A 25,860-nucleotide genomic window follows, 5' to 3' on the forward strand; every position below is an offset into this window, starting at 1 on the left:
CAACAAATGCTTCCACAACATGCTCTGCTTTAACATGTGCTCCTATGACACACGCTTCTACGACACGCCCTTTGGAGGCATGCTCTATATATATTTGGTGCATGCCCAGAATATATGTACATCTCTCATACAAACTCTGCTAAGAACATATGAGTTTCACAGTTCATACATTACACCATTGCATCTTCTGAAAACGCACATAAAAGTCAGGGCTGACTTTGATGACAGATTTCCGATTTAATCAATGTGCATGAACTATACAAAGAGGCGTAGGAATTTTATAGTTAGTATACTACGCATTTGAAATCTCCTGAAAACTCACATAAAGTGAGGACTGACTCTGATGCCAGTTTCCAGGAGATTTAAACTGCGTAATGTACAAACTGTTCATCTCACACACCTCTTTGTACAGTTTGTGCACATTAATTGAAGTACAAACTGAAAAAGTTATATACACATCTTGTACGTATTGCAAACACACATGTATCAAAGTTAAATTGGACTGTAATATGAGCTATAATATGTACAGGATGCATACATTCCATGAGAAGAATAAAGGTGCATTTTATATTAAAACCTTACATGTACGTGTGTGAGATGGTATGCAGTGATTTTAACCAACTAAATTACAGAGAATGCTGTAATAACAAAAATGTTATAATAAAAAAATATCACATTTTTGTTTAAAAGGTATATGGGGTAGGGGTAAGGGGTTAAAATGGGTGGGGAGGGGGTTGGGTTTAAAAGCATAGAGAAACGCGGGGTTTGGGTGGACCCCCAAAATAAAATAGAAAAATAAAAATCATAGATTTTTCGTTATAACATTTTCATCACTAGAGCATTCTCTGTAATTTAATTTGTTAAAATCACATGTAACCCTGTGAGATAAACATTTTGGATATCTACATTAATCACTAACAACACTCTTACTATGTACACTCCTAGGACACATGCTTCTATGGCATGCACTCCTACAACACAAACTCCTACGATACACGCGCCTACATAACACACACATATGATATCAAAAAACGAATGAGCAAGGTCAGGTCAATCTCTACTGAAGAACCATGAGTGGAGGGTCCTATGTGGTCGAATCCGGATAGTGGCTAAGATTAAGAGGTGGAAGGATCAACTTCTTTAGGATGCAGTCGTCATCTTGTCAACAGGTGCGGTCACGTCTATTGTCAGTGCATTCAGCTGCCAAGATCGTTAAAGCAGCAGTGTGACGTCTCAGATGTCGACATGTCACACTGCTGCTTCACCGCACCTGGTGACAAGATGACGACTGCATCCTAAAGAAGTGAAGAGACTCCTGTCCTGATGAAGGCCTACACCATTAGAGCTCACCTAGCTCCACGCAAAATGGCCGAAACACTGTCGTGTTGACATGTATTATATGTTGTTGTTCAACTCTTGATTGTGCCCACACTCTATGGGCCCCCCACCTGTTTATGATTCCACTGAATTCTCTAAGCTTCCTTCCCAAGGAACCTATAGAGAATGAACAAACTATACAAGTAGATGTCTCAAATATTGACTACTTGATCATTCGTACTTAGGTACTACACTTTTTATGTCCTCAAATGTGAATGTCCTATGTTTTTTGAAAAATACCAGTCTATTACTACACCACTGCACTTCAAAATAAAACCCTTTTGTGCAGAAGAACAGTTTCATGAGAATTCTGTGACCACCCACACAAGGGGTCACCCACTCAGGGTGTAGCAGTGGTTACTCTTCAGCAGAGATTGACCTGACCTTGCTCATTTGTTTTTTGATATTATTGTACCAACCTGGGCAGAGCAAGGCAGTAACCAGGTACCCTTCAGAATACTAGTTTACACACACATATGAGACATGCTCCTAAGACACGTGCACCTACAACAAACACTCCTGCAACAAGCACTCCTACAACACCCTCTTACCACACAATCCTTTGGTACTACAACACACACTACTGCGATAGCTGCTCCCACAACGCATGCTCCTACAACACATAATTTGTGAGGAATCTGAGGGCATCCTCACTTCTTTCCCCCCTGTATCCTCCTCCTCGGGTAGCCGGGGAAAGGACATCGCACTTGGATCCTGACCGTGGAGGTGGATTTGCAAGGGAGGATCACCTGAGTCGAGGAGACATGGGGAGTGGGGTGAGGGCGTCCTTGGGTGAGACATGTTATCCCCCATTTCCTTTTCATAACAAACCCTCTATCCCTCAAGCCTTTATAGGCTATTGTCAACCCTTTCCCTGTTCTTCCCTTAAAACATTCCCTAAGAAACACCAAATTGGCACTGGGACGAGGAACAGTCCAACTCGAGAGACATATCGTCATTTTATTAATACCCATGCATACCGGCCTCAGCTGTGTACTGAGACAAGAAGGAGGACATCACAAGTATCACAGGACTACCGTTTCGACAGTGAGCGGTCGAGTCATTTTTGGGCCAATCATGGACATTGGAACTTTAAAAACCGGAAACAATGTGGAAATTAAGGTAGGTGTGGAGGCAGGTGTGGAAGCAGGGCTTTGGCAAGAGCATTTGCAAGAGCCAGGAGAATCAAAGGAACTGTATTATAGGAGAAAACAAGCATTGGAAACAGCCAAGAGAATTCAAGGAATTGTATTATATGAGAAAACAAGCATTGGCAACAACCAGGAGAATTCAAGGAACTATATTAAAAGAGAAATGAGCATTAGCAAGAGCCAAGGGAATTCAAAGGAACTGTATTATATGAGAAATTATGCATTGACAAATGCCAAGAGAATTCAAGGAACTGTATGCCATGAGAAAACATGCATTGGCAAGAGCCTGGAGAGTACAAGTATGTATGAAAAAACCAAGCATCACTGTCAAGTTGAAGCAGTTGCCTAATGTTGATGGAAAAGCAGCAAAGAAAGGGTATCGGTTGCGTGACCTGTAATGGGTGGACCGTGTGGTCTGACAACTGCTCCTGTATGGAAAAGCCACTGAAAGCACCCATAAAGAAGCTTGTGTTTAAACGGCAACAATTCATACATGATTTTGAAGTCAAGAAACTGAACTGCCTATGTGAAATAGTGAAAAGGAACAATAACAGCAGAGCTGGGAAGTGTCCCAAGGAATTGTGTTGTTTTGAAAAGCTGGAAGATTTGAACTCTTGTGGAAGGGAACCCCTGTGCCTTATGAACTATTTTGAACTGAGGAAGGGAAAGCTGATTATAAGCCAAGAGCTGAAAGAAACTTTGAACTTTATTTTGAACACTACTTGAGGCTGACATCCCTACACATTGTATACATTTAGACGTGGAGGCAAGAATAGGTGTTGGACACAGACAGACATTTGCTTTGGACTTCCTGACACAGACTATCCTTAGTTTATTTGGGTAGGGAAATCCCACCATAGCATATGGCAAGATAAGCCTTTTTCCAATCCTTTTTCTATTAATGCAAGTTTCTAAATTAAACTTTGAATTCAGATGTCTGTGTCTACTTCGTGATGCCTTCACAGTTTTTACAACAAGTGCACCTACAACATGTGCACCTTTAACACACGCTCCTTCAACACACCCTCTTAACACACACTTCTACGTCACACGCTCCTATGACAGACACTCTTACGACACATGCTTTTATAACAAACTCTTAATTTTTTATTTGTTACTGTGTTTTATTGGTTAAATATTACCTTTAACACTTAAAACAGAAGGAAAAAAACACAATTATTCTACTTCTTTTACATAGACTTCCAATATGAGACAATAGAATATCATTGATTAAAACAAACAACATTTTTAAAACGCATATTAAACTGTCCAATAGTTTAAAACACATTTAAATCCAGAATAAAAGTTGTATCTAAAAATATATTCAATACAGTAACTTAGAAATGTCTTGCCATATATAAATAAATAGAAAAATTCATAAGCAAGTTTCCTCCTGCATACAAAAAAGACCAGAATTGGTTATTGTGGATAAAATTCATATCATGAATCAAAGTCATATAACCTTTTTCATATACAGAAATTAGTGCAATGCAATCGGTCAAGCAGTACCTGAAAGTCTCAAGTTCTTTCCCACATAGCCTAAAGACAGATCAATCTGGGTTATGTTAAACCAAGCAACCCTATTTGCCAGAGTAGGTAACGGGTTCAACCTTAAGCACATTATAAACCATCTTACTTTAGTATTCTGTATATTATTAATCTAGGTACATGCCGAATCAGTCAGAAATGCTTGCATGGAATATACTGCATAGCTAGATTTCTCAAATAAATAGGAAGTACATGCATTTTGGTCACAAGTCATTGTCTTTTTAAAAATGTCTTTACATTTAATAGCTAAATTATCTTTAGGTGAACATGAACATCCTATCTCATCCAGAAACCAACAATTTCTTTGTGCCATGATTTTAAAGCAGGTAGGGTACTCAAGTTACCATCTTGTTCTAAAAAATAAGAATATGTTGAATTGAGATTGCTTCGGTTCATCATAAACTTAATATAGAAATTACATACCGCTATAACTTTTTGTGTGAAATGGGAAATGAGACCCAATTCGAAGCAAATAGCTTCCACCGGCACAGATTGAGACAAACCTAAAGACATCTTCCGTAATTTCCCTTCTAGAACATTTAACCAGGCAGTTTCCTTAGCAGTATATTAATAGACCCTCAATAGAAAGCCTGCTAGATTTTTAAATGAATTACCTACTTCCCTTTAACTTGGTGGTAGTTTTATTTATTATACATTCCGAGAAAACCTCTTTATCCAAGTCATTCGATATTAGCACTCTGAGGTAATAATAACTAGATACCTCTTCTAATATAGTATTTTGAACAACCCAATTATACTTCTGAATAGTTCTTCGATTTGACATTATTTTAGTTTTGGATAGATTAATAATTAGGCCATGACGTAAAGAATATAGCTCCAAAGCCATAAGACTATGCTGTAGTCCCAACGCAGTTTGATCGAGGATTACGATGTCATCCGTGTATGATAGCCAAGTTATCGGATGTGTTAAAATACAGAGGGATGGTTATTATAATTCTTTAAAACTTCCTCAAGGCCTGCAACATATATATTAAACAACAATGGGGCTAATACTCAGACTTGTTTTAGGCCATAGTTAACAGACACCTGCTAGCTGAACCTTCCTTCCTGGTCAACTCCGATCTGAACCATATTGTCAGTATAAAAGGATTTAACAAAATGTAAAATTTGAGTGTGCAAATTACCTTTTACCATCTTCTTCCATAAAACCTGATGGTCCACCATATCAAAGGCCTTAGAAAAGTAAATACAGCATACGTAAAGTGCATTAGCCTTAGATAATAAAGTGTGTCAAATAAATTGCGTTAATGTCCAGAGATTGGACAAAGTGCTGTAACCCATACGGAAACCAGATAGTTGGTTACTAAAAATCTTCTTTTATCAATCCACAAATTAATATAGCTCAAAGGTAGTTTGCAGAAGATAATGGCACTTGAATCAATCATGGGTAGAATTCTATAATTAACTGGGGAATCTCTCAAGCCTTTTTTGTAAAGTGGTATCAACAATGACATACTCCAAGACCTGGGGAGCTGGCTCGTGATGACAATCTCTTGGAAAATAATATAAAGAATGCCAGCCCACAATTTCGTGTTGGTCTTGAACAATATATTCGGAAGGCCATCGGATCCAGGGGCTCGAGAGGGATTTAGATCCTTTACAGTTTTTTCAATGTCATCCTCAGTAAATTTAAAGAAGTCTTTGACATTTAAGTTAGAATAGCAACTACTCTCCTCTGTATTTATTTAACGATAATAGAGAGACAAAATATACTCTTTTCACTCAGAATTAGAGATAGGATTAATCTTTCTAATACCTAAGGCTCCAGAGTTGTATTTGTTAAAAATGTGCCCAAATCTTTGCATATCCTTACTTTTTAGGGCAATACACATTGTTTTTCATGGAGCAGAAGCCATAGTACCTTTATACATCCTGTGCCAGTTCTTAAACCACATTCTCAGTTTCCCCCCCACATAATCGTAAGTGATAATCATGCACATTTTTCCTAACCAAGCAAATATCTGTTCTTAGCTCTTTTTTCTTATTCACAACAATTTGATCATACGGACAGTGGTTAAAGGTGTTTCTTTACTGCACATTTGCAATCTCATGCACTGAAGCTTGGACAATTTGATAATAGCTATCTATGTTGTCAAATGTAGGGCAAAGATCTTCCATTAAAGCATCTAACAACATGTGATTAAATTTGTGCAAATTATATTCAAACCATTTTATACGATTTCCATTTGTATTAAGACTATAGTTGCCCTCTAACTACCTATTTGTACACTTTGGGTCAACTATAAGACAGAATTCAATTTTTACATGGTCACCCAGTTTGTTAGAAATAAGCCTAAAATTGTTGATGAATGGGAAACTGAATAATCTGTTAGTACAAAATCAATCCACGAGAATTGCAGGCCATTGGTCCATGTGTAATATAAATCTTCTTTATTTACATTAATCATTTGAAGCAATTGGTAAACTTTAATAAAAAATAACCAAGGGTTGGTGTCAGTAATGATGTCATCTTCACCCAGACCAATAGCCCACATATTACATTGTTTTCGATATAAGAGTAATCCTGTGAAACAGCAACCTCCTTGTCTAGAAATTGGGGACGCTGGTAGTTCAAATGTCCCACAATATAGTATTGCCCATTTGGGTAGGTGGTTTTCCAAGCCTCTGTCAGCAATTCAATATGACATAATTATTTCAGGATTTCCATTACCTGGGGGAGTATAGACATTTAACAAAAGGATTCCAAATGTGTTGCCAGCCATCTGCGTTTCCAAAATAATTGCCAATGCATACTCTGATTGACAAGTTGGCAAAAACTCCATGGCTTTTCAATGCGTCGCAACAGCCAAAACCAAACACCCAAAAGGTCTACCAAATTTATTTTTCTGAGCAATCCTTTGAAAGGAAACATACCCATCTATAAATAAATTCTGTCTCAGCCAGGTTTCCTGTAATAAAATAATATCAGCAGCAAACAGCAAATGTGAACCCAAAGGATTAAACATGAAAGATCATTAACCTCTTGTATTCCAAGATCTAATAATGATCTGGGAAGGTGACAATTTAGTCAGTCTATCGACTCCATCAAAATGATTTCCTTCTGGCATTTGATAAACCTGCCCCTTAGGATTGTTACCTCTAATTTGTAATGCAAAGCAAACCTTGGGCACTGTATCTTTAATGATGTTCTCTGATAATTGGTCACCCACACCCCTGGTTCTTATAACGTTTTTATCTATAATGTTTGGCTTTGTCATTTTAACAAATTCATATCCGAGACTTAAGAAATCAGAGGCTTGAGTCATAATGAGCTCAGTTATAATCGGGGACACAAAATGGAATACTGCCCAATTCGGACCCCAAAAAGTGCATGGAATCTGAACTAACTTAAGCTCATGTGTAGTACACTTTCTTAATATTGGAATGTGATGTATTAATTCAAGGACTTTGGAGCGGTTTCAAAAAGGGGCTGGCAGGGGTAGCATGCAAGTCCACCATTTTTATCTGGTTTGAATGAATACTAGTAAAAATAGAGTCCAAATCTATCATAGTGTTATTAGATTGTCCAATTATAACAGAAGAATTTGATTGTTCAGTTGCGCACCCCAACCATTGGGTCTCATCTCCTATATCAGGGAGATCTGGGATGTTCTCAAACAAGCAAACCTTTTTTCCACCAGTTACTTTACTACCAGAGCAGCTCTCCTTACCATAATTAGCTCTGGTATTTTGAAGAGATGCAAAACATTGTCTCTGATTAACTCCTTTTCACACAGGATTTCTTTAGAGGGATACCTGTGTGACACTAACTTTAGGCCTGGAATATATCCCTGGGGTTTCTTTCTCTGTTTGTTGTTTTGCACTATATCAAAACCCTTAGCAGTCTCTTGACATGTCATATCTTTTGGGAAGCCGGAAGCTAATGCCTGTGAGGCAACCGTGGCGTTTATAGTGTTGTCATTACCTATAGCTAGATTTAAAGAGGTATGTTTTTTCTTTTGACTATGTGTCCCACTGACCTTAGCAATCTGTCCTATTACCCAGCTTCAATGCAGTATTTGAGCTTAAATTAGAATTAGCAAGAACATTCTTACTGGTGCCCACCTGTGGCACAGGCTGCCTGACCTCAACCAAGATCTGGAGGTTTGTTTTTGAGGGAGCTTGTGAATCCTTAATAATTATTATAAAGCTGTTATCCACATTCACACTAATAACTTCTTGCTCTGCAATATCCTGGGCAAGAGTGATCAGATCTAACACCTTAGCAAGCAAATTTTTCAAAAACTGCTAATGTAGTCAGAAATTCTGGTTCCATGCAAGGACCTTCTTTGCGTGTTGAATCTGAGGAAGAGAAACTCGCCTGTCGGTGGGGTGAGGATGCATAGCCATTCATTGCAGTCACAGTTAAATTAGGTGATTTAGCCAAGTCAGTAGGTGGGATATTATGCTGATCTGAAGTCTGGCAGCTTTGTTCCGGTGCAGAGTTTATAAAATGTTGTGGGTTTGACTCTGCTTGTAGACTCAAACACACGTCCAACAATAAGTAATTATGAAATGGGGTGTTCATTGGTTTGATAGAGTCCGTCCCAGAATTAGTGAGTACTTCAATATTATCGGCTGGGTTCCACTTTTGCACCCTTCATCGTAGGTTTAAGGAATGGAGTGATCTTCCCTCGATCTTTTTCGTTGATACCGTTTACCTCACAAATAGAATTCGTAATGCCTATTGCCATCGATTTCGCATGTTTAATCAGTCTCCTGTTTACTCTTTCTTTCCCAATTGCGAGTGGCAGTTAGCACACTGGAATAAGTAGCACGAACAATTGAGCATAGTGGGTAATTTGGATTGATTGCTGGCATTTCCTATAAAGCTGCCAAATCTACACCTAATGGTTTTACGTTGAGTAGTTTGGAGAATATATGAGTCAAAAAGCATATTTACTGAGGCTCAAAGGTCATAGACCCGCAGTCACCTCTTATATAAGTAAAAGTATTGTTTTCTTCCCCACTGCTCAAACGCTTAAAGGTACACTGCTTCACAATAACATAATTAAACAAGAGCTGTGTCAAACCTGCACATGGTCAATCAGACTGATGTGACCAAGTACCACCATGTACCACCAGTGACCACAGTAACCATAGTAACTACTTTGCTCCACTTCTCGTCCGTGCCGTGCTCCGTGCTGGACTGAGTCAGTTATAGGGAGGCAGGTAGTCCAAAACACAAACTCCTAATCATAGCATGGCAATGGAAGACAGGCTGTGCAGCAAATATCCTCCACTGTAACCACTTCACTCCACTTCCGGTCTGTGCTATGCTCTGCGCTGGACTCAGGGCCTGATCACGACTTTGGCGGTAATGCCGGCGGTATCACCGCCGGTGGTATTAGCCCTACCGCCGAACTCCCCGGTGCTAATAGCGCCGGAACACGAGTTCGGCGGTAATGTAATTCCCCATTCCCCATTGAGCCCATTTGGGAATGCCCCATTCCCCATTGGGCTCAATGGGGAAAATTTGCGCTCTTACCGCCGGCGGATTTCCCGCCGGCGGTAATAGCGCAAATTTTGGGCGGATTTCCCCCCAGCTCAGAGCTGGGGCGAAATCCGCCGAAGTCCTCATTTGGCGGACCCTTAAATCCGGCGGTAATAGCGCTACTGCCGGATTTAAAGGTTACCGCCAAAGTCGTGATCAGGCCCTGAGTCAGGTATAGGGAAGCAGGCAGTCCAAAACACAAACGCCTCTACCATAGAATGGAAATGTGAGACAAACTGTGCAGCAAATATCCTCCACAGTAACCTCTTTGCTCCACTTCTCATCCATCCTGTGCTCCGTGCTGTACTGAGTCAGTTATAGGGAAGCAGGCAATCCAAAACATAAACTCCTCCTCATAGCATGGAATTGGGAGACAGACTGTGCAGCAAATATCTTCCACAGTAATCACTTCGCTCCACTTCCTGTCTGCGCTGCGCTCCGCGTAGGACAGAGTCAGTTATAGGGAAGCAGGCAGTCCAAAACACAAATTCCTACTCATAGAATGGAAATGGGAGACAGACTGTGCAGCAAATATCCTCCACAGTAACCAATTTGCTCCACTTCTCGTCCGCGCTGCCTCTTAATATAGAAGCTCCCATCAGACACGCTCCTACAACACCCTCATACTACACACTCTTATGACACACACTCCTACAATACATGGTCCTACAACTTACACTGTTACTACAAGTATTCCTACGACACACACTGTTAGGGGACATGCTCCTATGACACATGCTCCTACAACACATGCTCTTGCCAGACATTCTCCTATGACACATGCTCCTACAACAGGTGCTCCTACAACACACTTTCCAACCACATGTGCTTCTACAGGATACCCTCTAACCTCACACTCCTACAACACATGCTCCTACAACAGATACCCTTACGACACAAGCTCTTGCGACAAGCTTTTGGGACACAAGCTCCTGTGAGCCATGCTCATAAGAATATACACAGAGTGTAGAGTATGTACATTGCGCACCCCCAGAATGAATGCACAGCTTCTATCCAAAATGTACACAGACATTTAGAGCATGTACATTTTGCATGCTCAAAACAAATGTATTGCTTCTATACAGAATGTACACGCTCAGAATAATTTGACAAATTGTATCCCAAATATACAGGGAATGTAGAATATGTATATTGCACACCTTTAGTATTAATGTACAGCTTGTATACAAAATGTATATGTATATGTACATTACACACGATCAGAAGAATGTACAGTTTCTTTACAAAATGTACACATACATATAGGGTTTAAATAAATGTACAGCTTTTGTACAAAACTTACGCTGACAGTACAGTGTGTTAATTGCACACGCTCAAAATGAATGTACACATTCTATGCAAAATGTACAAGGAATGTAGAGTATGTACATTGCACAACCTAAGAATGAATGTACAGCCTGTGCACAAAATGTATTTGAACATGTAGAGTATGTATATTACGCACACTCTGAATAATATACTGCTTCTATACAAAATGTACAAGGACATGTAGAGAATGTACTTTACACACAGTTAGAATGAGTGTACAAATTCTATACAAAATTTACAAAGAAGGTAGAGTATATACATTATGGCACGCTTGGAATGAATGTACAGCTTGTATAGAAAATGTACACAGATATGTTAGAGCATGTACATTATGCACGTGCAGAATGAATGTACTGAGTATGTACATTACACATGCTCAGAATGAATGTACAGCATCTATATAAAATGTATCTGGATGTGTAGAGTAAGTATATTGCGTGCGCTCAGAATGAATGTACAGCTTATATACAAAATGTGCACAGACATGTAAAGTATGTACATGACACATGCTCAGAATAATTTTGCAGCTTCTATACAATATGTACACGGACACGTGGAGTATGTACATCACACACACTCAAAATTATTGCACAGATTCTTTACAAAATGTACACATGTATGTATAGTATGTACACTGAACACACTAAGAGGCCGATTCATGGAATAATTAGCGCGGCGCAAGTGGCCAAAAACGTGCGAATCGCAGTGGAATAGCGAAAATCGCAGTGCAAGTGCGAAAATCGCACGAAAAGCAGCACACATCGATTCATGGAAGGCCGTGCGCGAGAAAACCTTCGGATGTGCGATAAAAAAGTGCACGGCGCACGTTGGCGCACAGGCCATCTAACTGCGTGCGCCAGGTCACAGCGAAAATCACACAGACCACAGCGAAAATCGCACATAGCGCGGCCCACGCAACAAAAGTAGGCGTAACACGGGGCGTAACACTCGGAATGGGGAACAACTTGCCAAAATGTGGGCGTCACGGTGGAAGTACAGGGCACAAGTGCGCGGAACGCCCACACGCTCGCCTACAACACGTATTCATGGAATAGAATAGGGGAAAAAAGCGCACGCTCAAACGAGCGCACAGGCACAAACACGACCGCCACAAGAAAGCAGGCGGTAGCGTCTCTGCGCCTGTAAGAAATGTGCGCCAAAAGGTGCGCCAACAAATAGCACCTATATACTGCCATGATGAATGTCCTATACTGTGGCCCTCCAGGACAAATGACGTGCAAAGGGGAACCCACAAACACGGACACCCGCTGACAAAAAACACGTGTGCGTGTATACCGGGGTGCGCGGGAAGTCTCACACGCGATTTGGCCGTGTACGTGGATTTCAGGGGTGCGCGGGAATTTCCACACGCGATTTGGCCGGGTACGTGGATTTCAGGGGTGCGCGGGAAGTTCCACACGCGATTTGGCCGGGTACGTGGATTTCAGGGGTGCGCGGGAAGTTCCACACGCGATTTGGCCGGGTATGTGGATTTCAGGAGTGCGCGGGAAGTTCCACACGCGATTTGTCAGGGTACGTGAATTCCAGGGGTTTGCGGGAAGTTCCACACGCGATTTGTCAGGGTACGCGGATTACAGGGGTGCGCGGGAAGTTCCACACGCGATTTGGCCGTGTACGTGTAGTACAGGGGTGCGCGGGAAGTTCCACACGCGATTTGGCCGTGTACGTGGATTACAGGGGTGCGCGGGAAGTTCCACACGCGATTTGTCAGGGTACGCGGATTTCAGGGGTGCGCGGGAAGTTCCACACGCGATTTGTCAGGGTACGTGAATTCCAGGGGTTTGCGGGAAGTTCCACACGCGATTTGTCAGGGTACGCGGATTACAGGGGTGCGCGGGAAGTTCAACACACGATTTGGCCGTGTACGTGTAGTACAGGGGTGCGCGGGAAGTTCCACACGCGATTTGGCCGTGTACGTGGATTACAGGGGTGCGCGGGAAGTTCCACACGCGATTTGTCAGGGTACGCGGATTTCAGGGGTGCGCGGGAAGTTCTACACGCGAATTGGCCGGGTACGTGGATTTCAGGGGTGCGCGGGAAGTTCCACACGTGATTTGGCCGTGTACGTGGAATACAGGGGTGCGCGGGAAGTTCCACACGCGATTTGGCCGGGTACGTGGATTTCAGGGGTGCGCGGGAAGTTCCACACGCGATTTGGCTGGGCACGTGTATGACAGGGGTACGCGGGAAAATCTACACGCGATTTGGCTGTGTGCTCCCAGGTATTCCCTGTACACCCTCCACGGCCCCTGCAGGCAGCACACACCACAGGGGACTACCCTGCACACCTGCTCATGTCACCCAGCACCCCCACCCCCCAGCCACCAGGGGCAGCCTCCACCAGGCCCCCACTCATGTCTCCCACCACCCCCACCACCCCCCAGCCACCAGGGGCAGCCTCCACCAGGCCACCACCCATGTCCCCTATCACCACCACCCCCCAGCAGTGCAGGGGCACCCTCCACCAGGCCCCCACTCATGTCTCCCACCACCCCCACCCCCCAGCCACCAGGGCCACCCACCACCAGGCCCTCACCCATGTCTCCCACCCCCCCAGCCCCCAGCAGTGCAGGGGCACCCTCCACCAGGCCACCACCCATGTCTCCCACCACCCCCACCCCCCAGCAGTGCAGGGGCACCCTCCACCAGGCCCCCACCCATGTCTCCCACCACCCCCACCCCCCAGCAGTGCAGGGGCAGCCTCCACCAGGCCCCCACTCATGTCTCCCACCACCCCCACCCCCCAGCCAGCAGGGGCAGCCTCCACCAGGCCACCACTCATGTCTCCCATCACCCCCACCCCCCAGCCACCAGGGGCAGCCTCCACCAGGCCACCACCCATGTCCCCTATCACCACCACCCCCCAGCAGTGCAGGGGCACCCTCCACCTGGCCCTCACTCATGTCTCCCACCACCCCCACACCCCAGCCACCAGGGGCAGCCTCCACCAGGCCCCCACTCATGTCTCCCACCACCCCCACCCCCCAGCAGTGCAGGGGCACCCTCCACCAGGCCCCCACTCATGTCTCCCACCACCCCAACCCAACAGCAGTGCAGGGGCACCCTCCACCAGGCCCCCACTCATGTCCCCTATCACCACCACACCCCAGCAGTGCAGGGGCACCCTCCACCAGGCCCCCACTCATGTCTCCCACCAACCCCACCCCCCAGCTTCCAGGGGCAGCCTCCACCAGGCCCCCACTCATGTCTCCCACCACCCCCACCCCCCAGCCAGCAGGGGCACCCTCCACCAGGCCCCCACTCATGTCTCCCACCACCCCCACCCCCCAGCCAGCAGGGGCAGCCTCCACCAGGCCCCCACTCATGTCTCCCACCACCCCCACCCCCCAGCCAGCAGGGGCAGCCTCCACCAGGCCACGACTCATGTCTCCCACCACCCCCACCCCCCAGCTACCAGGGGAGCCTCCACCAGGCCACCACCCATGTCCCCTATCACCACCACCCCCCAGCAGTGCAGGGGCACCCTCCACCAGGCCCACACTCATGTCTCCCACCACCCCCACCCCCAGCCACCAAGGGCAGCCTCCACCAGGCCCCCACTCATGTCTCCCACCACCCCCACCCCCCAGCCAGCAGGGGCACCCTCCACCAGGCCCCCACTCATGTCTCCCACCACCCCACCCCCCAGCAGTGCAGGGGCACCCTCCACCAGGCCCCCACCCATGTCTCCCACCCACCCCCACCCCCCAGCCACCATGGGCAGCCTCCACCAGGCCCCCACTCATGTCTCCCACCCCCCCACCCCCCAGCATCCAGGGGCAGCCTCCACCAGGCCCCCACCCATGTCTCCCACCACCCCCACCCCCCAGCAGTGCAGGGGCACCCTCCACCAGGCCCCCACTCATGTCTCCCACCACCCCCACCCCCCAGCAGTGCAGGGGCACCCTCCACCAGGCCCCCACCCATGTCTCCCACCCACCCCCACCCCCCAGCCACCATGAGCACCCTCCACCAGGCCCCCACTCATGTCTCCCACCCCTCCACCCCCCAGCATCCAGGGGCAGCCTCCACCAGGCCCCCACTCATGTCTCCCACCCCCCCACCCCCCAGCAGTGCAGGGGCAGCACCACCAGGCCCCCACTCATGTACCCCTGCACCCCCACCCCACAGCATCCAGGGGCAGCCTCCACCAGGCCCCCACTCATGTCTCCCACCCACCCCCACCCCCCAGCCACCATGGGCACCCTCCACCAGGCCTCCACTCATGTCTCCCACCCACCCCCACCCCCCAGCCACCATGGGCAGCCCCCACCAGGCCCCCACTCATGTCTCCCACCCCCTCACCCCCCAGCATCCAGGGGCAGCCTCCACCAGGCCCCCACTCATGTCTCCCACCCACCCACACCCCCCAGCCACCATGGGCAGCCTCCACCAGGCCACCACTCATGTCTCCCACCACCCCCACCCCCTAGCCACCAGGGGCAGCCTCCACCAGGCCACCACCCATGTCCCCTATCACCACCCCCCCAACAGTGCAGGGGCAGCCTCCACCAGGCCCCCACCCATGTCCCCTATCACCACCACCCCCCAGCAGTGCAGGGGCAGCCTCCACCAGGCCCCCACCCATGTCCCCTATCACCCCCCCCCCAGCAGTGCAGGGGCAGCCTCCACCAGGCCCCCACCCATGTCCCCTATCACCACCACCCCCCAGCAGTGCAGGGGCACCCTCCACCAGGCCCCCACTCATGTCCCCTATCACCACCACCCCCCAGCAGTGCAGGGGCACCCTCCACCAGGCCCCCACTCATGTCTCCCACCACCCCCACCCCCCAGCCACCAGGGGCAGCCTCCACCAGGCCCCGACTCATGTCTCCCACCACCCCCACCCCCCAGCCAGCAGGGGCACCCTCCACCAGGCCCCCAGTCATGTCTCCCACCACCCCCACCCCCCAGCCAGCAGGGGCAGCCTCCACCAGGCCCCCACTCATGTCTCCCACCACCCCCACCCCCAGCCAGCAGGGGCAGCCTCCACCAGGCCACCACTCATGTCTCCCACAACCCCCACCCCCCAGCCACCAGGGGCAGCCTCCACCAGGCCATCACCCATGTCCCCTATCACCACCACCCCCCAGCATTGCAGGGGCACCCTCCACCAGGCCCCCACCCATGTGTCCCACCACCCCCACCCCCCAGCAGTGCAGGGGCAGCCTCCACCAGGCCCCCACTCATGTCTCCCACCACCCCCACGCCCCAGCCACCAGGGGCAGCCTCCACCAGGCCCCCACTCATGTCTCCCACCACCCCCACCCCCCAGCCACCAGGGGCACCCACCACCAGGCCCCCACCCATGTCTCCCACCCCCTCCACCCCCCAGCAGTGCAGGGGCACCCTCCACCAGGCCCCCACTCATGTCTCCCACCACCCCCACCCCCCAGCCACCAGGGGCAGCCTCCACCAGGCTCCCACTCATGTCTCCCACCCCCCCACCCCCCAGCATCCAGGGGCAGCCTCCACCAGGCCCCCACTCATGTCTCCCACCCACCCCACCCCCCAGCAGTGCAGGGGCAGCACCACCAGGCCCCCACTCATGTCTCCCACCCACCCCCACCCCCAGCCACCATGGGCAGCCCCCACCAGGTCCTCACAATCCCCAATCATGTGCGTTATGGTCAGCCTCAACAGCCAAAAAGCCCTACCAAGTAACCCATTCACCCACATGGAAATGGAAATTACATGTTACACCCCCAATGTTCATAAAGCTAATGAACCCATGTGCGTCACACACAATGGTTGCAATTGAATGGGAAAACACACACCATGACATGCATGAAACCAATGAGATGATACCACACAGTGAAGTATGAAAACAAAATTGTATATTAAAAAAAAGAATGCAAAAGAAATGAAACAAACTACAATGGGAATGAAAAAAAGAAAAGCTGCATGTCCGTTTAAAAAAATAAAACCACCAAATCCTAATAAAAAAAAATGTTGTCTAAAGTCAAATGAAAAATAAAATCAATCCAATGAACTATGTACAAAACATCCAAGGGTCCATGAGCCCAACTGAACAAAGGAAACCTACAAAAAACCCTAACTAAAATGCAACTATATACAAAAAGTGGAGCAGTGTCCGTCGACTCCAAATCATAAGAACAAACAAAGGAAACCTAAAACTAAAGAACTATATACAAAGGCGGCGGGCAAGTCCAGCGGCTCACTCCGTGGTGTTCCGGGCCAGGGCATCATCGAACTCCTGTTCGATGTCCCGGAGGCGGTCCTGTTCCATGGCCCCGAGGGTCCGCAGGGACGACGCCGTGTCCTCCGCCAACCCCCTGCGGATTGCCTCGAGGCACTCGGCCCGCCTCAGGGCCCTCCGCATGGAGTTCTCCGCCCTGACCATTGTGAGCCGCGCCTCTTCAGCCCGCCGCCGCTCCGCACCTATGGCGTGGCCCAACCGCTGCCACACGGAAGACACTCTCTGTCCTGGGTCCTCCTGCCCTCCGGCCGATGCCTGCCCCTCCGATGTCGAAGGCCCCGAGCCTTCATGGCTCCCACCATGTTGCTGCTGCTGCTCTGCCTCTGCCCGTGCACTGCCTCCTGCTGCCTGCACATCCTCCGCCGCCTGGGGTGCAGTCGTAGATGTGGCCACCCCTGCTGGACGTCCGACTCCCGACTGTGGCAGGGATGCCTCCTCCACCAGCCTGGCCGCACCGTCAGAGGCAGCACCACAGGGCACCCAGGTGACTGATAGGTGGGAAGATGGCACAGAGGACGACTGGCGCGTAGGGGGTCCAGTTGAGGAGGGGGTCGGAGCAAGCCCCATCAGACGGAGGAATCCGGCCTGGGTGACCTGTCCCAGCAGGCTGACGTGGTCAACGAGCCATTCGAGATGACGTGCAGTCTCTCCATGAAAAGACTGCAGGTCACCTCGCATGGCCCGTTGACGCAACGCCACACCAGCCAGGACAGGCTCAACCCGGACCTGGATGGCCACGTCCGCAGGCAGAGGAAGGCCAGTTGACGTCAGCTCATCCCCTGCCTGAAAACAGGTCTGGACGTAGGCATCCCTGCTGGTGCAAGATGATGCAGGGACAGGATCGGGGACAGGATTGCACACAGGCACCTCCGCGGCGGCCTGTGCTGCCTCCTGTCCCTGGTCCTGCACTGCACCACTAGCACCAGTGGGATCCCCACCTCCAGACCCCGTCTCTGGTGCTTGCACGGCCTCCTCCTCCACCAAACCCCCCACCAACCTGGATGACTCCGTGCCATCTTCCCCTGTTGGGCCCTGTGGGGTCCCAGCTGCCCCTTCTGCTGCCGAGGAGTCCAACTCCAACCTCCGCCTCTTGGGCCTCCCCCCGGCAGCTGCGGCCTGGGACGCGGCACCGGACTCCTCACTCCCCGACGAGATGACAACACGGGAGGGGAGCCGGGCCTTGCGTCTCCGGCTGGCGGTGGGATCCCCGCCGCTGTGCTCCACAGCACCTTCTCCGCCCTCTTCATCAGTTGACGCTGCAGACAGGGAGAAACAAAACACAGGCATCAGGGCACTGTACAATGGACACATACACACATGACAGTTGCACATGAGTGGCATTGGCAAACCTCAGACATGTCATCACAATCCCCAACACACATGTCATTACAACTCGCACACATGAGCCATACCACAGCCATATCGCAACTGCCACCACCATCCCTACACATACAACTGCATGAGCAGCCAAAGGGGAGCCAGACATCACATGCAACACAGGAAGTGCACCACACATGTACACACACCACCACACTTGCATGCATGTGTACACCTCTGCCAAGTGTCGCAGCGTTCAGACGGGCATCCATGTCACATCTGCCAATCAGGCTTCCACATACCGCTGTCACATGCATCCATGTTGCATCACTGTTGCACCCTTGTCAAATACACACACATGCACATGTACACAGTGCTCATACATGCAGCCGAAAACAACATACATGCGTGACATCACGGACATGTCTACTTACATACACATTCATCCAAACATGTGTGCACACACAACTGCATTTGGCATGCAAGCCTACACACACAAGCACCATCCATGTCTCACACATTACAGCCCTCGCATGTATCAGCCCCACGGCCCTGTACACCCCCACCCATACTCGACCCCATACAAACAGATGTGCAACCTGCACACTACCGAATAATCACCACACGCACTGCTCACAATCAGGATGCATGTACACTCACCGCTCGACTCCAGACGGGTCTGCTTCTCTAGGACCTGGACGTGGAGCGCTGGGGATATGCGTTCCAGGACCCTCATCTGTTCTTCCGACAAGTGGCCCCGGTGCCCCTTGGCATCCGCTGCCTTCAAGAGCCGCCGGGCCTTGTTCAGGGTCCTGGACCTGAAGTCCTCCCAGCGCTTCCTGACATGTTGTAAGTCCCGGACTGCCACCCCCTCCGCGTTGATGGCAGTCACGATGTCAGTCCAGATCCGAGTCCGTCCTTCCTTGTCGGCGCAGGAACTTCCAAAGAGGGCATCATACTGCCCCAGGACTTGCTCCACCAGGACACCAACTTCGGTGGCACTGAAGCTGGTGCCCCTCTGCCTCTCTGGCCGGGGGTTGTCAGTGGTCACAGATGGTGTTTGCCCCGACATGACAACCCCAGAGGCAGGAGTGGGTGGGCAACTGGGTCCTGGGGCTGGGCTGTGGAGCGATGGAATCCCAGTCGGGAGTCTTCAGTTCCAGCCGGGGTGGTCACAGCAACAGCACCCCTGGCTGATGTGCAGGCAGCAAATGGCAGTGCACGTGGGCAGCAGGCAGTCAGGCAGCAGCAGATGGCAGGTGGGAGCGTGCTCGGGGCTCTGGGGGGCAGTAGTTCGGCCTTCTGGACAGGAGCGTGGTCTTCCGTGTGCTTACGCGTGGCCAGCTTGATACGGAGTGATTTGGCACGTGAAAATCCTGCACGTCAGCGTGAAAATCGAGGAAAGGCCCTTAGCGCGTAAGCGCGTCAGCACGCATACGCGATTCTATTGGACCAAAGGCACTCAGCGCGTAAACGCGTCGGCAGCGTATGCGCGTCTATGAAGTCACGTGCACGTTGAATTGGGCACACGTTTGAAAATGTTGCGTGTAAAAAAAATGAAAGACACGTCCGAGTGTCAAAGTGTGTAATTGGTGGGAATGGGCCTACACGCAGAAGTGACAAAGCGTGTAATTGGTGGAAATGGCCCTACACGTGGAAGTGACAAAGCGTGTAATTGGTTTAAATGGCCCTAGCGCGTACACGCCGCGTAAGTGACGCTGGACGTGTGGGCCTGTATAAAAGGTACGTGTAGAACACCATTTCCTTGTACGTGCTTTTCGTGGAGAGCGAGTGGGTGAATTCTGTACTTGTCGTTTCACACGCGATTTACTTCACGGCGTTTCAAGTTCGTATTCCCTGTTACCTCTGACAGCTTTTTCTCTTTTTTCTCTTTTACTGGTTTACCTGGGCCTGTTCCCTCAAACAGTGTTCCCTTCTACTGTTGTCCTGTCTCCTCAGACAGCGTACAAATCTTCTTTTGGCGGGGGTGTTGCCAACCAAACGCGCTCCTTTTTCACGCTCTTTTACCTGGCAGACGGTGAGTCACGCACGTATCTAACGTCTGTGCTTTCCCCGTGTGTAGCCTACCCCTTCAGAGGTCATTCTAGGCTGCGTGTGACACGCATACGTTCATTCTTGTGTTACTGGGTGCCACAGCGTAGTGCAGGTTTTTCTTTCTGCACACGTGGTCTAGGAGGGGTTGCGTGCACGTCATCTCCCTTTTTTGGGGCTCCTGTGCGTAGCGTGACCCGTCATCTTTCCCCAGGGGTTACATTCAGCCTTGCTAGAGCACTAGGGTACAATTACCATCTGGTACCCAACCCCTTTGACCCCCAATTGCCCAGGACAATAGTTTACAGCCACTCCAATACGCACATTAACATCAGTGCCATGGCTGGGAGGCGAGGATTCCGTAAGGGTGGCAAAGGTGGAAGAGCCACAAGTGGTGGCCGTGGTGGATCCGGTAGGGGACGTGGTCGTTACTTGCAGGGTGAGCCTGTCCCCCCATGTGTGGAGGACCAGTCAAGGGCACCCATAATCCCCTCCCCCCCTCCTGTTGAGGCTGATGTGGCTGACACCATCCATGCTCAGCCCTTGTTGGACCAGCCCATTGTGGCACCAGACCTGGCTGACTCCATGGCTGACTTCCAGGTCAGCAGGCCTATGACACGTGCGCTGGTGCACGTTGATGTCATCATGCCACGTGCATCTGGGGCAGCAAGGTCATCTGCTGCCCCAAGTAGGCAGGGCGGAGAGGCTGCAGGGGCAGCTGCGGCTCCATCCACCCCAGCTCTCGCACACCCAGCCAGGACAGTGTCGGTCCTAGTCCATCCTGCTGACATTACCCCTGACACCATTACACTTGAGCCAATGCCTGCACCAACTCCCATGCTGAGTGTGCAATCCCACACTCCTGATACAGAGTCCACCAGGGCTCCTGCCCCTAGTGTCCAGAGCGGCGCAGGACACTCAGGATCACCACCACCTTCCAAGCGGAAGAGGAAGAGTGCTCGTCTGCACAGGCTGATGCCCCAGACAAGGCTACACAGTCCGGCCCGTCCAGGAAGCCCAGCTTCACGGATGACGAACTGAATGCACTTGTCGAGTATGTGTCCGCACATGATAACGAGATGGTCATTGTTGCAGGATCCAAGACCACACCTGCACAACGCCAGGCACACTGGCAGACCGTTGCGGACATCGTAAGTGCCCTTGGAATCGTGAGGCGCACAGCCAATGATTGCTATAAGCGCTGGAATGACCTAAAGCGCAGGGCAAAGAGTAAACTGGCCTCAAGTCATGCCGCAACTCTAGTGACTGGAGGTGGGTCTCCAGTAGTAGACATGGAACTCACTCCACATGAGTCAGTCGCTGGGACCTACGTCACGGAGGAACAGATCCAAGGCGTGGGAGATCTGCCTGATTACGAGGCATTGTCCGGTGAGTGCACATGCATGTGTGTGTCATCCATGTGCATGGTGTGTGTGTGAGGGCTTCTGTTTGTGTGCCAGGTGAGAGTGTGTGCGCCTGAGTCGTATGGGTCAGCCATGTGCTTCATGCAATACATCCTGCGCAGCTGCATTAGGCCATAGCAGTATCCCTTCTGCCAACAGTAGACATCTAGCCCAACTGTACGCCAGTTGCCCTTGAAGTATCACCTTGCCACAACATTGTTGCTTATTTTTCACTGTTCATTCTGGCAGATTTTTTGCATTCCACCACTTTTACTAGGCATTTCGCAGTCCTCTAGTCACATGTCTGACATGGCTATGGTAAAGTGGAGTGACTTTGTTACCTGGATATCATTTGTTCACACATGTCCCTGTGCAATTGGACCATTTTGGACTGGCAGCTCCAGGTGAAAAATCTGACCTGTTTGAATTAGAAAAGCTATTACATGCGGGAACTGGACTGAATGAATAGGTGCTGCCCTCCTCTCCATCTTCACTCAATTGCAATGGTACATGCCATCTGTGTGATGGCATGTGTGTTTCACCAGGCAATCACAGGCCAATGTGTGATGCCACTGCCAGGCAGCATGCAGAAAATGTGTTCATCTTCCATCTTGGTGTCATCAGTGTGTGCCATTTGCCTGCCCTTCATATGCAGTGAGGGTGCATGCATGGGAGGGTTTTAGTCATGTGGGACATGTGTCAATCAAGTACTGGTTCTCTTGCTTCTCAGCCCTCATTGTGTGCCATGGTGCTAATGCCTGTTTCCATTTCTTTGTTTTTATGTCTTTGCAGGGGAAGGCGCACCTGATACTGCTGGGGTTGTGGAGATGGTGCAGACCCAGGAGGGGTCCGAGGGCCGACCAACCACCAGTGAAGGACGTGGTGTGGTGGTGGGTGAGAACCCACAAGTGCTGCAGGTCGTGCTCTCAAGGGGTGTCTCTGGCTGCACCTCCCCCGAGCTGTATTCAGCTGTTGATTCGGATGATGAGACCTAAGTGCCGTCGCAGGTGAGTGTTCCAGGGAGGGATTCTGTTCTGTCCCACCCACCTGCACCAGGGTCAGAACCCTCAATGGGGATGTCAGTGTTGGCAGCTACGCCTTTGGTGGTTACGGATGCAGGGTCACACTCCGCGACATCTGATCCTGTTCCTGGGCCAGCAGATCAGAGGGGGAATGCAGTCCTGCAGCCTCAGGCAGTGCCGGCACAGCAAGGCGCACTTCGCCTTGCCCCAGACAGGTGTGGTGCCCGCCGACTTGGTGGCCGTACGCCACCTGGCAATACCGCATGGGAGCAATCCATTTACCGTATGGCAACCCAACAGGCAGCATCATCCGAGATGATGGCTCAGGCCATGGATAGGGTGGCCACTTCCATTGTCCCCCCTGAAAGGCTGATGGAGCGACTACAGCAGGCAACCGACTCCATCTGCCAGTCACACAGGGAGGACATGTTGGCGTCCAACAGGGACAGGCGGGCGGCACTGGCGACTCTGCAGGAGGCCATCTCCATAGAGTCCCAGGGACACAGGGAAGCCCTGAGGCAGGAGCTCCTTCACCTCAGGACGACTCTTGTTGAGCTTAAGGCTTCAACACACCAAAGGACAGAACAGCAGCTGGAGCGTCTCACCCGTACGCTCTCAGCTGAGATGCAGGCAACGAGGGCGGAGGTCCGGGCATCCCGTGAGTTGTTGCATGGGGACCTCCGCACACTCATCCTCCAGAACCAGACCTACCACACCCGCATGCTTGCAGCCATGGAGGAGCAGACTAGGGCCTTGCGTGGGCTGCCTCCCATAGTGCAACCACCTCCGGATGCAGCTGCACAGGGTGACAATAGCGACAGCAGTGATACTCCCACAATAGGGTAGCCGTGTGGACCATGAGCCCATGGAGGTGTTTTTTTTTCCCAGGATCCACACAGGTGGGTTTTGGTGTGCACCCTGTCCTCGGACCTCCTGGGTGGCCTCCCAAACCCCCCCGGACCCATCAATGGCCATTTTTGATTTTTTTTTTTTTTAATTTTTATTTTTTATTTATTTATTTTTTTTATTTTTATTTTTATTTTTATTTTTATTTTTAAATTTATTTTTGCCAATTTTCTTGGGACAATTTGTTGCCTTCCATGGTTCCTGTGGGCATACGCTGCATTGTGGCTGGGCACATGCAGGCTTGTCATGTATTTGGTTCAGATGCTTGGGTTTGAGTCACACACACCCCTCCTGCTTCCCGTTTCCATGGGCTTGCAAAGGGTGTGCCCAAGTGACATTGACGTACATGGTGACATTGGACTCCCACTACATGTGTGGGTAGTCTAGTCAATACGGTGTATACATTCCTAATGCATATTGCTGTTGTGTTGTACACTGCATGTTGCATTGATGTGTAACTCATCATCTGTGTCTACCTCCCAATTTGCAGGTCCCTTCCTCATGTCTACACAAGGCCCTCTAGTTTGGAGATGGGGTCCATGTTGGCAGCAGTGCACCTACTACTCTACATGGCGCCAACACTGCACAGTTGGTAGTGGTGGGAGTGCAGGCATTTCCAGGTGGTGAGACTACTAATTTATTACATTTGTGATGTCATGTTAATGGTAGTACCTGCTCAGGTTTGTTGTTGGTCCTGCATTACTGTGAGCATTTCAGGGGTTGCAAGTTTAAATTAGGGACACTGTACATTGTGACACTAGTGTCATGTTGTGGGGATTACTTTGTTTACCTGCAAATGGCATGACATGGCACGGTGTGTCGTGTGGCAGTGCTGGGGATGGGTTGGCTGACATGACACTGTCCTCTTGTTGCATTTTGCAAGTGGGATTTCATTTTGGCTGCTTGGATGTGTTTCTTCACAAAACTGCATTGGTGGTGTCTGTGTGGGTAGGGATGCACACATTGTAACACTTCCAGGTGAACAATCTCAGGCTGATATGGTTTTCACGGTTGATTCTTCAGACATTCAGCATCAGTGTCAGGTTGAGTCATCATTGATTGTCAGATGGAATGTGCCAGGGCAGTGTGCACTCCACAGGGGTGTGATTACTATGTGAAGTAATTAGCCACTAGCTGTGTACGGGCTGCCTCCCCCGTGCCCTTTCCCCTCCCATGCGCAGCGGCTGTGCATGTGGTTGGGGATGTGGGGCCACCACCATGTCCACGGCCAGGCCCCGGCGTGTTGCATCGTTGTGCAGGACACATGCTGCCACTATGATCCTGCACACTACTGGGGGAGCGTACAACAGCTGCCCGCCAGAACGGTCAAGGGAGCGAAAGCGTGACTTTAGCACTCCGAATGTGCGCTCCACTATGCCCCGGGTTGTAATGTGGGCTGTGTTATATCTTACCTGGGGTGGCGTGGTGGGGCTCCGAATTGGCGTCATCATGTGGGGGCTGAGAGGGTAGGCACTGTCCCCTGTGGAGGTGGTGATTGGTATCATTGGTGGGGTTGTGACCTTGCTCAGTATCTGACATGCATGCATGTGCAGTGGCATTCATACTCACCAAGCAGCCATGTATCGCCATGCCGCCCAGCTTCTAGGTCCCGGCTTAGGGTGGACATTCGGTAAATGAAGCTGTCGTGGGTGGAGCCGGGATAGTTGGCATATACTGAGGTGATGATTCCCTTGGCATTACATACTACCTGCACGTTGATGGAATGCCAGTGCTTGCGGTTCCTATAGATGTGCTCTGATGCCCTGGAGGGACGTAGAGCCACATGGGTGCAGTCGATGGCACCTAGCACTTTGGGGAATCGTGCCACACCGTAAAAATCCAGGGCGGCAGCATGCCTTTCTGCAGGTGTTCTGGGGAGGTATATGTGCCTGCGGACTGATGGGCGTGCAGTGATGATGTTCAAGACCTGGTGTAGGCAGCGTGACTGGGTGGCCTGTGATACCCCACCCACTATGGCACTTGTCCGCTGAAATGATCC

General features: G+C 50.0%; 1 protein-coding gene across 1 annotated transcript in view; it reads right to left on the minus strand.

Moving 5' to 3' along the window:
• LOC138567346 (deoxyribonuclease gamma-like) overlaps positions 1-25,860 on the minus strand; it is a 174,196-nt gene that overhangs the window by 110,442 nt on the left and 37,894 nt on the right. The window lies entirely within an intron of this gene.

The sequence above is a fragment of the Ambystoma mexicanum genome, chromosome 2p (assembly GCF_040938575.1).
Source record: "Ambystoma mexicanum isolate Mex_15411 chromosome 2p, UKY_AmexF1_1, whole genome shotgun sequence".
NCBI lineage: Eukaryota > Metazoa > Chordata > Amphibia > Caudata > Ambystomatidae > Ambystoma > Ambystoma mexicanum.